Raw genomic sequence first — 13,377 nt, forward strand, 5'->3', positions numbered from 1 at the left:
TGCTTTTGCTCAATCTCATGGTCTATGGATGAAAGTTGGGTTTTGGGTATGGGCGAGGTAAAGGTGAATTCACCCAGTGTATAGAAACCAGTTAGACCTTTGGATCCTCTCAGCCCCTCACACAGATCCATATCTGAAAGAAATTCCTCTTACATGAAATGGAGGAAGACAAACACTGAATGATTTCACTCATAGAAAGAAACAAAACAAAACAATGAACTAAATAAAACAAAATTAAACATTTAGAATATAACACCAAATTAGTGTTACCAGATGGGGGAAGGAGGAGAGAGTAAATCAGGTAAAGGGGGTCAATTGTATGGTGAATGATAGAACTGGACTCTTAGTGGTGAACATAATAGTATTATAGATGCTGATTTATAATGATGCCCACCTGAAATCTACATAGTGCTATAACACAAGGTTACTTTAAATTAAAGAAAAAAAATTTCTAGCCTTCAAAAAACAGAAAACTCAACTCAAAGTGGCTTAATAGTTCTAACATTTATGATCTCTCCAAATCCAAATTTCATAGGTAGGGTCAATCTCCAGGTATCACCTAAATGACCTTCACCCTGCTTCTCTAAACCCCTGCAGGTTAGTTTCATCCTCAGAGAGAAAGATGGCCGCCACAGATCCAGATACCATATCGAGACACAAAAGTGTCTGTAGAGAGATGAATCTCCTGTTTTCTCTTGGAAACAAAGAAACTCTTCCAAGAATCTCCCAGCATTCCTCTACTCAAGACTTGATTAAAGAAATTGGATCATATGTATATACCTAACCAATCACTGGTAAAGGCATAGGACCACTGGGATCGGTTTAAACTAGTTAAGAAGTAACCCCAGGGCTGAGAGTCAGGTCTGGTCCCTGTCTGCCCCCAAAGAACATGGAGAAGGGTTAATGACTGAACCAAATCAGGATCCTATTAGGAAAGAAGCAGGATGTGTAAGAAAGACTGTCCAGTAACCAACAGTCTCAACTAAGTCAATCATCTCCCTAAAATATTATTTTTTTGGAGTGATAGTACACTTGGATCTTTATTAATGAAAGAATACTCATATGGACAAGGCTCTGCCCTCCCTTTTAGGAATAAGCAACATTGCGCCTTTGTACAATGAGTTCTTTTCTAAGCCATCAGAACTTTGGTGGCATCTAAAGGGGTAAAGGCTCTTATGTGTCTTTTCTTATTGGAGAAATGACAGTACATACGATTGAATTATTTTTATGCAAACATTCTGCTAGAGAAGTAAAAATGGAGGACTTAATTATTTAATGGAGACCTACAAGTTTGTAAACCCCTCAAGGGAATAGATACTTTCTTTTCCATTTCTTAGTAGCCTACAGAGCCAGCCTCCCATGGTAAGAATGCAATTCAATAAATAATTGATGCATTCAATTGCTAATCCCACTAATTCTTTCCAGCTTCACCTAGCCCCTCACAAATACTAGAGCTAAGATCGAACCTCTATTAGTGAAGATCGTGGCTTTAGGATTCGTTCCTCTTCACAGGCCCCACCACAACTATCTCTCAGTGGTGGGATCTGCAAGCTGAAATTCAAATATTCTTTCTTGTCACTGTGTGGGCTCCAGTAGGAAAAAAATTACATCTCCCGAGTCAGGCAAGCATGATCTGGAGATGTTCAGATGTTGATGAAGCCTTCCCCAATTTCAGCTTTGACCTCAGATGGAGCCTCATTCCTAAGAATCAGTGGGGTGAAACATCTCAAAACAGAATATCAAAACTTCAAATGTTCAGACAAATGTACACACACATAGTGAGTTTAAATGAAATTCTCTCTATGATTTGAGATGTTTCTCTTTTTCTCTCCTTACTCACTTTTTCCCATATGTAATCTCCCCAGGTAAAAGATGGGGTTCTTTCCCTTTTCCTGTGGCAGTTGCTAAACTTACTTATTCACGCCTTTTGGTTCTTCTTCCTCGACTCCAGGTTCTTATCTCTCTACTTTGACCCCAGCCTCAAAGTTTGTTGTTATGTCTGAGAAGACCTTAGATACCATGGTTACCCAATGGGTCACACTGACTCTCCCCCAAACTGAGCGTTGCTGATTCATGGGATGCCTCAGGGATTATAATAGCCACAGCTGAAATAGCTGTCCAAACAAAGATGCTTAGATAATAGCAGCTCTTAAAAAAGACCAAACCCTGTTACAAATCAATTAGCTACCCCTTATTTCAAAGATATTCAGTGTGGTTTTCATGCTGGGAATCAGGTAGGATGGTATTTCCTGTACTGATTTATACAATGCTAATATTTATCAGGTAAAGGAAAGAAAATATTGAAAGAGTAAAAAGTCAAATGAAAATTCTCAATTTTAAGATCATTTTTCATTATTTAATTGCCCCGAGATGTAATCAAATGCTCATCTGAATGTCTGAGGAGGGAGTAATTTAAGATCTATGGATTTCAACTTAGGATAATGGTGAAATGTAATATATGCGTTTAATTAAATATCTCAGCAAGGCTTTGTAGTTTATAAATAACTCCCCATATTATTTCATCTGATCACGATGACAGCCCTCTGAAGTAAGTGAAGCAGGTTCAGGGTCATGCTGCCCCCACTGCCCGGGTAAAGTCAGGCTCTGAGCGGCTCTATGTCTTTAAGTTTATGAAACCAACTGGCAAGAGGAAGAGCCAAACCTAAAATCAAGGTCTTTGATTCACTCTTTCCACTGCCCCCATTGCCAATTCACATTCATGATGATAGATAGAGTCCTCATTGCCTGAACAAATGGAGCGAAACTCAAAGCTCTCAGAGGCCAACAAGTTGCAGTTCAGGAGTTCCTTCCTTTGTTTGGAGCTCGTGGTTTTGCCTTTCCTGTCTGTGTCTCTTTGGGTCAATGTAAGAGAACAGCTTTGTTTCTCTGAGGAGTGTCTGGGAGAATCTGAGGAAGCAGCAATACTCCAAGGAGACTTGTAAGTATAAGGGGCTGACGGCTGGCTGAGTGATACTGGGGAACGTTCTCCCACTGCAATTGCTAAAGAACTCAGCTTTCCCTGGGCTGGTACAAGCTATACATCCACTGGCCCTCAAATTATTTGAGTGTTTCTTTTACATCAAGAGCCTGACACCTAGTTAAAAAGAGAGTGGCCTGATGTTCCTTTTAAGAGCAACACTTACGGTCACATCATTTGACCATCTCCAGTTCCTAATATGAAAGTACCCTTGGTCTTCTTTCAAAAATGTTGCCAACTTTTACTCTTCCAGAAGCGTCTTGGAGAGCTTGAGATAAAGTTCATGCAAACACTCTTCCTGCCAAGAACTCTAGGCCAGGACCTAGGATGACTGTTCAGACAGCACCTATGATCTCCAAGTCTTGTAACAGGCAGTGGAAGGTTGGTTGCAACTTTAGGTTTCAACCTATTGAACCACACAATAGGCTTTGCTTAGGGGATTGGAAAATAACTCAATAATAAGGTTTCAGACTTGACAGATGTCTGAAACTCTAATGAAAGATAATATGCAGGATTATGAGAGAGTATTTGTAGATCAGGCTTATTTTAGGCCTTTAATGTCATTCTGCATTCTTCTAAATTATGTAGCAAATATATTCAGCTGCAATTCAGTGGTGATGTGGAAGGCCCATGCCAGGGCCATTGTTCAAAACAGGTAGCCCTTAAGCCACAGCTACAATAGGTCATTTGAGGGGAAAATGTTAAACAATAATAGAAAAATGCAAGTATGGGCATTATTATACAATGGAATGTGGTAATCTGAGAAGGGAGTATGGAACTGACTCAGGTGTAATCTTCTGCCCCACTCCCCTACCACGAGAATAAAATGTATTTACCTACTGTCAAAAAAAGACAAGTTCGACATACATCAGGTTTTGGTTGATTAATGATTCACCTACAGCCCGATAGACGGCTTTTCCCATTAACAGAAATCCTCACTGGGGTGTGGTAAAATAATTTTTCTCCACTTTGCCTGCATGATCTGATAATAGATACCATTCTAATTGTGTCTGGGAGGTAAAGTATAATGCACACAGGAATGAAAATAGGACCTGCCTTTGATGGTAAAAAATAATTCCTTTCTGGCCAAGCCTAACTGATTATTACATAGAAAATTTAAAAGATTATCATATTTAACCCAACATTTTTATTTATCAGTAATCCTTCAGTTTATTGATATAAAACAATAAGTGGTAATCATGAAGAAAATTACTAAGGGTTGAAGTCTGTCTTACCAATGAAAAATTCACCTATATAATTGTACGTGTATACAGAAGAAAAATATGGGCATCTTTTAATCTTCACTCACTGTTTTATTCTTTGAAAGACTGACTCACTTCCTTCTTTGTGCAAAGCACTGTTATATGTTCTACAGATCCAACAAAAACACGAAAATCTTGACCTTCACAGAGTTTTCATTTATTCTTGTGGAAAGAAACAGACATTAATCAATGTCAGTAAAATATTTAGTGTGTCAAAAGCCAAAGATTTATAATAAAAATATGAGTCAAATATTTAGCAAACAAGAAGTAAAAGTTTCACAGTTGTGGAGAGACTGCACAGTCTACATCATGACTGTGACTCTAGCATCTTCCATGGTGCCTGTGCCTGACTTTGTATGGATTCAAGAAAGGTTTGTTGACATAATTTACATCTCAACCTCATACTAGATTTCTTCTTGGACCTGTTTGTTTCCAAAAATGATTTGAAGCCTCTTACAACAAAATGATTAAGAATGTAGCCGAAGCAATAAAGGAAAGAATATAGATTTGCTGTATGGCTTCATTTATTGCTTTATACAGAGCTTAGACATAGTAGATGATCAATAACTTAAGTGGAAGTATACTTGATATCAAGTTCCTGAAGATACATATTTTCATACATATTTCACATACATATTTTTCATACGACTTTTTAAAAATATATACTATTTCCCTTAACATGTGCTGAGATGGGCAGGTCCAAATGTGATTTTGAGGGAAAAGAGAAAATATTGTCTTGATAAGGTATCAGAGTAATGTTCCAATGCACGTTATTTCCTTTAAATCCCCAGAATATAACTTACCATAAAGCAGACTCAGTAAATATAAGATTTTCACATAAAGTTGATTCTGAGGCTATTTCTGTAGTGTGGTAATAAGACCATGCAATAAGCAGAAAAAAAGGATGCGCTTCTTTTTTTTTTTTTATTTTGGTCTGTAGAACTACAGCATCCTATGATTTCTTTTCAGCAAAGATGCTCAGCATCTCAGTAGTTCTGGATCAAAGGACAGACCTTCTCAATCTCTTCAGACAAGGACAAAATTTTCAGAAACTAACATGGGTGGGGAGAGAAGCCAATAGTTACCTAACCAGTCACATCAACCAAATAAACTACCAGTTCAGTGGATGTGAGGTATAGTATCCAGAGCCTGCATCATTAGGAGAAGCAACAAAGTACCAGACAAAACTGAATTCAAACTGAAATCTCCATTTTAACAATTATTTACCCTAGATGGGAAAAGTAATGTCACACTCTTTTGTGAGTGAAATTATGCCCTTTGAAGTCAACACAATTCTCAGTTCAGGAGCTCAATGTTACTTGTAAATATCAGTTTTGAATGTGGGTAACATCTAGGATATTTTGGAGATACCATCAGAAAGAAAACTTAGTAAAATCATATATCAGGTGAAAAGAATAGACTCCCTGAGCCACTGGAGTATGAACTAGGTAACATCTTTTGATAAAACAGTCTTCTCAAAAGGAGATCAGGTGTTACACAGAAAAAATTTTAGATGATAAAAAAGGCTATTAGACAGAATGGCTTCTATGCTGGAGTTGAATTCTAGGGTTGACCCAAGTCCAGATCAGGAGGGACTTCCCGCCCCTCCCTCCATAAATATGTGAAGGAACTAAAGAGATAGTGCAGCCAACAAACAGCACAGTTCATCCTCTTTGAAAAGGGTCTGCAAGTCAACATGGTAAAAAGGAAAAATACCTTGTCATGCTAATGGGCAGTGGGAAGTCAGACAGGGTAGGTACAGGGGTAGCGATGCACCAACTCACCTTTTTTTTTTTTAATTACCTTCTTTCTTCCATTCTTCCTCCTATTTTTTCTCCCTTATGCTCCCTTTCCTCTTCTTTCCTTCCATTTTCTCTATCCTACCTTTTTCTGCAACGTGCTAAGATGGAATGACTTCCTCATTGTTATTTTGCCCCAGATTGTGGCAGAGTCAGGTGCTGAAGGGTGCTATTCAGGGGTGAGTCTGCTGGCATTCCACCAATGTATTTTTCACTCCTCTCCACATGTAGAAAAGTATAGCACTTAAATGAAAAATGAAAAATACTTGGGTCATCAAGACAAGCTCTCCCATTAGAGAGCAGGAAACTAGACCTATGATGACTATGAATGATGTGCCTGTGAACAAATGAGCAGACAGAAATAGAAAGCAGACGTCAGTAGTCTTGAGCCCAGGGCACTACTCTGCCTCTAGTTTATTTTTAGCAGATATGTTACTGAAGTCTTTTCAGTTGCATAACTAATTTGCAAGGATTGTCATTAATCTCACAGGGTAAAATGGGACCAAAAAAATTTGCCTATAAGGGTCAGTGGAAAATATTGATTTTTAAAAATATTCAGTGGTGGTTGGGGTGTTCTCTGGCTTTTAATTTTCCCAGTTTGACTTAGGAGTAATGAAATGTAATCTCTCTTTAGTAGATTGTAATAGTGACTGTTTACATATTGAGGGTGTGTCAGCCTCCTCCAGGCTGGGGAAGTATCGTAGCCTCCTATAATATTTGTCTTTCAATCCTGCGTATATAACAAGATGACCAACAGTCTTGTTAGCTAAAATCAACTCAAGGTATTAGTTTGGACCTGAACTTGCCCTGCCCATGCCAGAGGGGATACAAGTACTTCCATTCAATCTCTAAAGGAAATAATTAATGATGTCAGCAGCTCTAGCAAGATAGACATGGAGACACTTTGCACTACTTAGCAAACAGGCTACACTCTCGACTGTTTAAAAGTTAGTGACAGGCTATGTTCTCGACTGTTAAAAAGTCTGGGGAAGATCTTAAAGATCTATACTCACTATACTTACATAGTCCTTTTCCTCCAAATCCTCAGACTTGCCTTGATCCTTGTCTCTTTGGTTTTGCCATTTTTGCCACACCTGGTTTGGAATAAGATGAGGGGAAAATGCGTTTCTGATGTCCAGACTGTGTATTACAGACTACATCGTCATACACCTCGACAATGAAACTCTTTTTTAAATGTAGCTTTTTTGGAACTGTATCAACCACACTTGAGTTGCTGTTCCATTTAAGGCCATCATAGGTCTTTTAAAGAACAATTTAATTGCTATAGGCATGTACATTTTTGCCTATTAAAAATAGCTTTACAAAGAATGTGAGCTGTGTTTATAGGACAAAATATTTTTATACTTTTCACAAAAAGTAGCTTCCTTTTTTTTTTTAACCTTTAAAAATATCTTGGCAGTTTGATGTATAATTAACAGCTTAGCAGGATGAGAAAGAAAAGAGCAAAGTGCAACAAAATTTTACTAAGGTCAGTTTAAATTTCCTAACATAAGTACAACCACATAATAATTGATCTCCACATATTACAATGCAGTGAGAATCCACGTCCCCTCTCATTACTTGACTGTGAAATGCAAATGAAAAGAAGGGGAATCTCCTCAGGAGAGCATGTAACACCATGCCTTCAGCATTAAGGAGAGAGAGACACTTACGACAGAATGAGATCCTGCATGATTTTTAAAAGAATAAACTTATGAAAGAGTCCCAGTAGGAGATCAAAGAGCTTTATATATGAATTTTGGAGAATGGTTTAAAAATAACTAACAATGTGCTCTCATTTCTCAAAAGTGTGTATATAAAGAACTGTGATTTAATTTGACTCAGGTATCTTCAGAAGACCTACTCGCTGCTCATATCACAATTGAGCACATCAGGAGAGCAGGTGGACACAAACAAAAGATGGATGGACTTTTTTTCTTTGTTAGCTCACAGGCAATTATAGCAATTGATTGATTTCCTTTCAAAAGTAAAAAGGCCCCTTTAACAAAACTGCTTGGTGAGTTAACAACCTTCCTAATAAATTTATCAAATCTAAAAGATAAGAGAATGAGATCTTAAAAACTGAATAAAGAAGCTGTTAGGGAACTTAAAAAAATAAACTGAAGGAAATCAGATGAGCTTGAAAGGGAAAACTCTCAACTGGTGTCACCATGAGACAGAGGAAAATGCTAACCTGATAAGACAGGAGGAATGGGTGGCAGGGGAACTCCTTAAGTTAGATGAACAGATAGAGAACAAAAGAATGAAATCTATTTATATCACTTTTTAAAAATGTATAAAGTGCACAGTGACATATAGCAGGAGGCTAGCTTCCAAGGAATTCACAGAACAAAACTAAACTTGTAAAATAATGTATAAAGCTGATTAATGTCATGATTTTCAAGGAACTGGGTACAGAGTCAGGCTTTCTCCCACTAATAGTTGTAAATAGAGAAAGGAAAAGTAAGATGTTTTATATCAATTTTATTGACTTGGGAAAACATTTAGAAAGAATTTAGAATAAAGAAAAAATTTAGAGAAATATTCCATCTTTCCCTGTTAGCTATTTTTATTTTATAGATCCAGAAACTGAGAGGGAAAAACATGAAAAAACATAGAGTCCTAATACTTTCTATTTGGTATTTGGCATTCTCAAAGTTGTTTGCAAGTGCACACATTCACAGTAAGAAAGATGGAATATCTTGCAGCCTCTTTACAGAAAATACCAAAGTTTCTGTGGTCTGGATGTTAATTGCATATGTCTTCATAAAAAAAAGAACAACATGCAAATGATTTAGAAATGTTTATACCATGTTTTGTAGGGTTTTTTGTAGTATTTAAGAAAAATTGGTATTTAGATGGTGGAAGAATCTCTAACAGTGATAGAGAGAAATTGCCAAGAAAATTAAAAGATAATTGTGGCATTATTTACAACAGCTAAGGTGTGGAAGCAACCTAAATTGATAGAAGATTGGATAAAGTAGATGTGATGTGTCCACACCCTGGAACACTATTTAGCTATAAGGAAAGGTGAATTTTTGCCATTTGCAGCAAATAGAAGGAACTTGGGGGAATTAGGCAAAGTGAAGTTAGCAGAAAGGTGAAGACAAATATTGGATGATTTCACATATGAGTAATATAAGGGGAAAATGGATAACTGACAGTGAAAACAAAAAATCAACTGGTGGACACTGATAAATGAACTGAAGTTAGCAGAGGTGAGGAAGGCAGGAAGAGAGAAAAGCTGAGGGGTGGTAAGTGATAGTGGTGGGCATTTTGTTTTGCTTTCTTCAAAACTGAAAAGAATAGCTATTAGCTTCCTTAAAAAAGGAAAATGAGGGCCTCCCAGGTGGCGCAGCGGTTGAGCACTGGGCTGCGAAGCTGCCCGCAGCCTCTGCAGCGCCAGTTGGATCCCCAGAGGCCGGGCTAGGGTTCCACATGGCTCACAGACCTCTCCTGCTGCCCACTGCTCCCCTCAGCGGTGTACTTCGTCAGTCTGCCTGTTCTGTTCTCTCCTCTGGCTCTGGTGAATTGTCTCACACTCCCGCACTTCTGGCTGTACCCAGTGCTTGTATAAATAAATAAATAAATAAATAAATAAATCTTTAAAAAAAAAAGGAAAATGAAAAGACAAAAAGGGGCACAATGTACTGATAATATAAAAGGCAAAACATCTTTGTTTTACACATATATAAGAGCTTCGTTAAGTCAATAAACACTTTGTAAGGATGCATCACACTGGACAGAATTGACCTTCACAGAGAATGGCCCTGTGAGTAATTTTTTTGGTTTCTTCCCCTGTAATCAGACACTAGGGACCCCTTGTGACAAAGTGACAAGTCAGTCCTCCGAATAATATTTTACAGCCACTCTATCACCCTGAGAAATCCCTAAGACAACAGCCAATCTCCCAACAGCCCTCTCCTCACTCAAGAACCGCCAGTGTTGACACTATGGCAGGGAAGCCTCACTGCCACAAGCAAAGGCCAGTCTCCAGAAGCACTTAGCAAACCTGAGAAACTTAAGATCAGCAGGTTGCTTCTCCCTCTTTCAAGAAAGAACCTTCGCCTAGGGGAGGGAGGCCGGCTGCTGCACAGACAGATGTTTCCTAAAGCACTTGAGATGGTGCCTGAGGAAGGAAAGACATCGTCAGGAAGGATCTGGGAGGAAAGCCACAGTTTCGACCCGGGCGTTTCCCCTTTATCTCTGGAATCCTGCCTCGGGGAGAGCGCGCCTGTAGTTGTGCGAAGGAACACGTCCAGCCAGGTGCCCGGCGCGCAGAGGTGGGGTGGCTGGCAGGCTGGGGCGCACAGGTAGGGCGGCGCGGGGCTGGGTGGGGGTCCGCGCCACGCTGGGGCCGCCGCGCACGCACGTCCAGGAGACTTAACCACCATGGACAGCTCACTGGCTTCCCCCTGCCAGCTCCGCGGTTCACAAACTCTACCGGAGCCACCAGCGAGGTTGATGCTGCACCCTGGAGAAATGCCCCGCGTTCCTCAGTCTACACCCCCGGCCGGCAAACGGGCAACTGCAAGCAGAAGTAACTCTAGTAGACACAGCGCGGGCTTCAGGAATTAACCACCGTCCTCCTGCCCTCACGTCAGTCCTGGAAGGTGCCACCGGATTCTGAGAATCAGGGCCAGTTGGCAGAACTAGGCTCTTGCATTTTCTCTGCTCGCCCGTGCCGCCCCGGATCGTGTTCAATGAAATGAAACAGACAGGCCTCCGGCTCCCGCAGCGACAAGCTGGAACCGCGAGGGCTGGGGAGGTGGAGTGGGGGGTCAGGAGGAGAGCGACACCGGGGCTCCAGGAGGAAGGGCTCCTTACCGCACACACCCTCCGCAGGGACCAGACCTGAGTCCAGACTGGGTGGGGAGGAGGGAGGTATATCTGGGCACCCCCACTGAGGATGTGCCCTCACCGTCTGCCAGGGGCTTATGTCACCCCTGAGTCATAGACTGAGCAGGAAGCAGGAGGGAGTAGAGGACCCCCTCCCCCAGAGGAATTTTACTCATGCCCCCATCCTGTCCTCAAGTGTCACACTGTTTCCGAAGGTCCTTTCCCCTGCAGCCAGAAGCAGGGTCTTCCCAGGAGGAGGGGGTACCAGGCTGGTGAGTCTGACTGCAGGGGTGCAGAGCCATGCTCTCAACCTGGCAGGATGGAGTGAAGCCTCCAATCTTAACTCTCCAGGCAGAAGACATTCTGCATGGCAATCAGTCCAGATTTCAGGGAGGAAAGCCCAAGGAAAAGCCAGGGGAAGTAGTTAGACTCACTATTGGGGCCCCAGGCCCTTGAACTTTCCACCAAACCTCTGATCTCCAGGAGGCCAGCAGGGTCCTCCTCTGGAATTGTATCCACAATGGGTGACCCAGGTCTGTAGAGAGAGAGATGGGAGGCTGAGCAAGATTATCTGGGCATCCACCTGCCTCTTGCCAGACCCAGGACTGCTGCCCCAGGAGGCACACACCTCCCCTTTCCTGTGCCCTACACAACAAGACCAAGAGGCCCCAGGAAATACACAGATTTCCCAGCCTCATTTCTCACAAGAATGCCAGTAAGGACAGGCAGGGCTGAGGACCACCAGTAAAAAGCAAAACAATCACAATGCCTGACTAAGTGTGGGTGTCTGGATGTCCTTCTGCTTCAGAAGATAGGTACCACACACCATGTGCTGCCTTTGGAGCTGGCAGCTTTGCAGGGGCAGAGACTGGTGCCCAAGGCAAACTGCTTCCCAAGTCCCAATGACACACAGGTCTGGCCTTCCAGACTCTTCACACAGTCTCCTACAAGTCAAGGGCTACCTACTTAAGGAAGAAATGATTCGGCCCAGACAAGCGCACTAGGCAAACACCAGCGTAAGAGATCAGGACAACAGTGGTGCACATCCTTTTATCCCAGCCACCATGTCTCCCCCTCCACCCCCCACAAAAATACAACCCTGATGAGAAGACATGCTTTGAAAGTCACAGCTTTGGGGAGGACAAGTACTTCACCTTGGAGAACTGGCTCCTAGAGATCCTCATTTCCTAAACACCAGCTCAGCTCACATTGACTTGGATCTCTCTGGAGAAATCTGTCTCACTGGTGGGCTTTCTGAACCTGTTTAGAGAAAGCTCCACATTACCCAGGAAGCAGGGAGGTGTAAGCATGGGGTGAGACCTACATTTCCAAGGAAGGGATGTCATCAGCAAGTCTAAGCATTTCCCTGAGGCTGTTCCTGCAGATGTCAGCAGCCAGCCCTGTCCCTGTAGAAGACAGCTCCTGTTTGAGTCTTATCCTCTTCTCACTACAAAGAGATTTGCTAATGAGACACACCTTTCCTACCTCTGCTTGTGATTACATCCTTTTTTTCATTTTTTGATACCTTGAGATCAGCTGACAACAGCCTCCTCAAAAATCTCTAAAGGAATCAAACCCTGTTACTTGAGTCAATTATGTAAATTTCTCCATGTAAACAGTGGAGAGAAGGGACGAGTTTAGTGGTTTGGTTTCATAGGATTTGGGAGAGATTGCTTAGAGCTATAGATTGGCAAATGTTAAATCAGGATACTTATTGGTAATAAGATAAGGGAATTCCTGAGCCCAGGTGCAATGTCTAAAGAGTTATAGGTACTTTTTTGGTTTGTATATTTGTCTATTGTTTGGGTTGAGGAGGAAAACGGGGGAGAAAGAGGAAGTTAACCATGAGTGCTGGTTATTTTTTTCTAAATTGCCTGAGGAGATAGCCCTGGGGATGCACATCAAGTGGTTATTTCAACATGAATTTATGAATAAAAGTGCACTGAAAATTTCAGAAATCTCTTTTATCAAGTGGGATAGAATGCTGACACTGGCCGGGGAGGGCAAATGAAGTCTGGGCTGGCTCATGGGCCAGGCATGTGTGTAGGTGGAGACCTCACAGTGTTAACTGTCTTCATATGGAAAAACTTCAGGTTCAAGACAAGCCTTCCAATTCTCCTGTTTTGTAAGGTGCATTCACTTGATATCGAGGTCTAAGCAAAATGTCAGTCCCTATTGGCACTTGCTCAAGTCCTAAACCCAAGGAGGAGGGAGGGCTCTGAGTGTGGAGTCATCTCATTTGGAGTCACGTGTCCACTACATCATCATGGAGATGATTCAGTTAGATTGGGAACTAGATTACGATGTCAGAAAATATCCTTTTCAGAAGGGTAAAAAGTCAGGGCCTGGGTATATATTGAGGAGGATTTCTGCTAGAAGTAACAGACGGGGTAAGCAGCTTAGGAAAGAGGTATCTGCTTTCTAATAATTACCTTGGGGGAACAGAAAAAAAGACAAAAAAAAAAAGACGAAAACTCCTGACGAAAGTTTTCAGTTCATT

At 41.3% G+C, this 13,377-nt stretch overlaps 1 long non-coding RNA gene across 1 annotated transcript in view; it reads right to left on the bottom strand.

The window, feature by feature from the left end:
* Nucleotides 1-6,048: 6,048 nt before the first annotated feature.
* Nucleotides 6,049-13,377, bottom strand: part of LOC119247611 (uncharacterized) — a 160,518-nt gene continuing 153,189 nt past the window's right edge. The window contains exons 3-4 of the long non-coding RNA XR_005125785.2: nucleotides 7,061-7,132; nucleotides 6,049-6,281 (exon numbers count right to left, since the gene is read on the bottom strand). This is a non-coding gene — a long non-coding RNA (uncharacterized LOC119247611). The remainder of the gene's footprint in view (nucleotides 6,282-7,060; nucleotides 7,133-13,377) is intronic.

The sequence above is a fragment of the Talpa occidentalis genome, unplaced genomic scaffold (genome assembly GCF_014898055.3).
Source record: "Talpa occidentalis isolate TD23 unplaced genomic scaffold, MPIMG_talOcc4v2.1 talOcc4.16, whole genome shotgun sequence".
In the NCBI taxonomy this organism is placed as follows: Eukaryota; Metazoa; Chordata; class Mammalia; order Eulipotyphla; family Talpidae; genus Talpa; species Talpa occidentalis.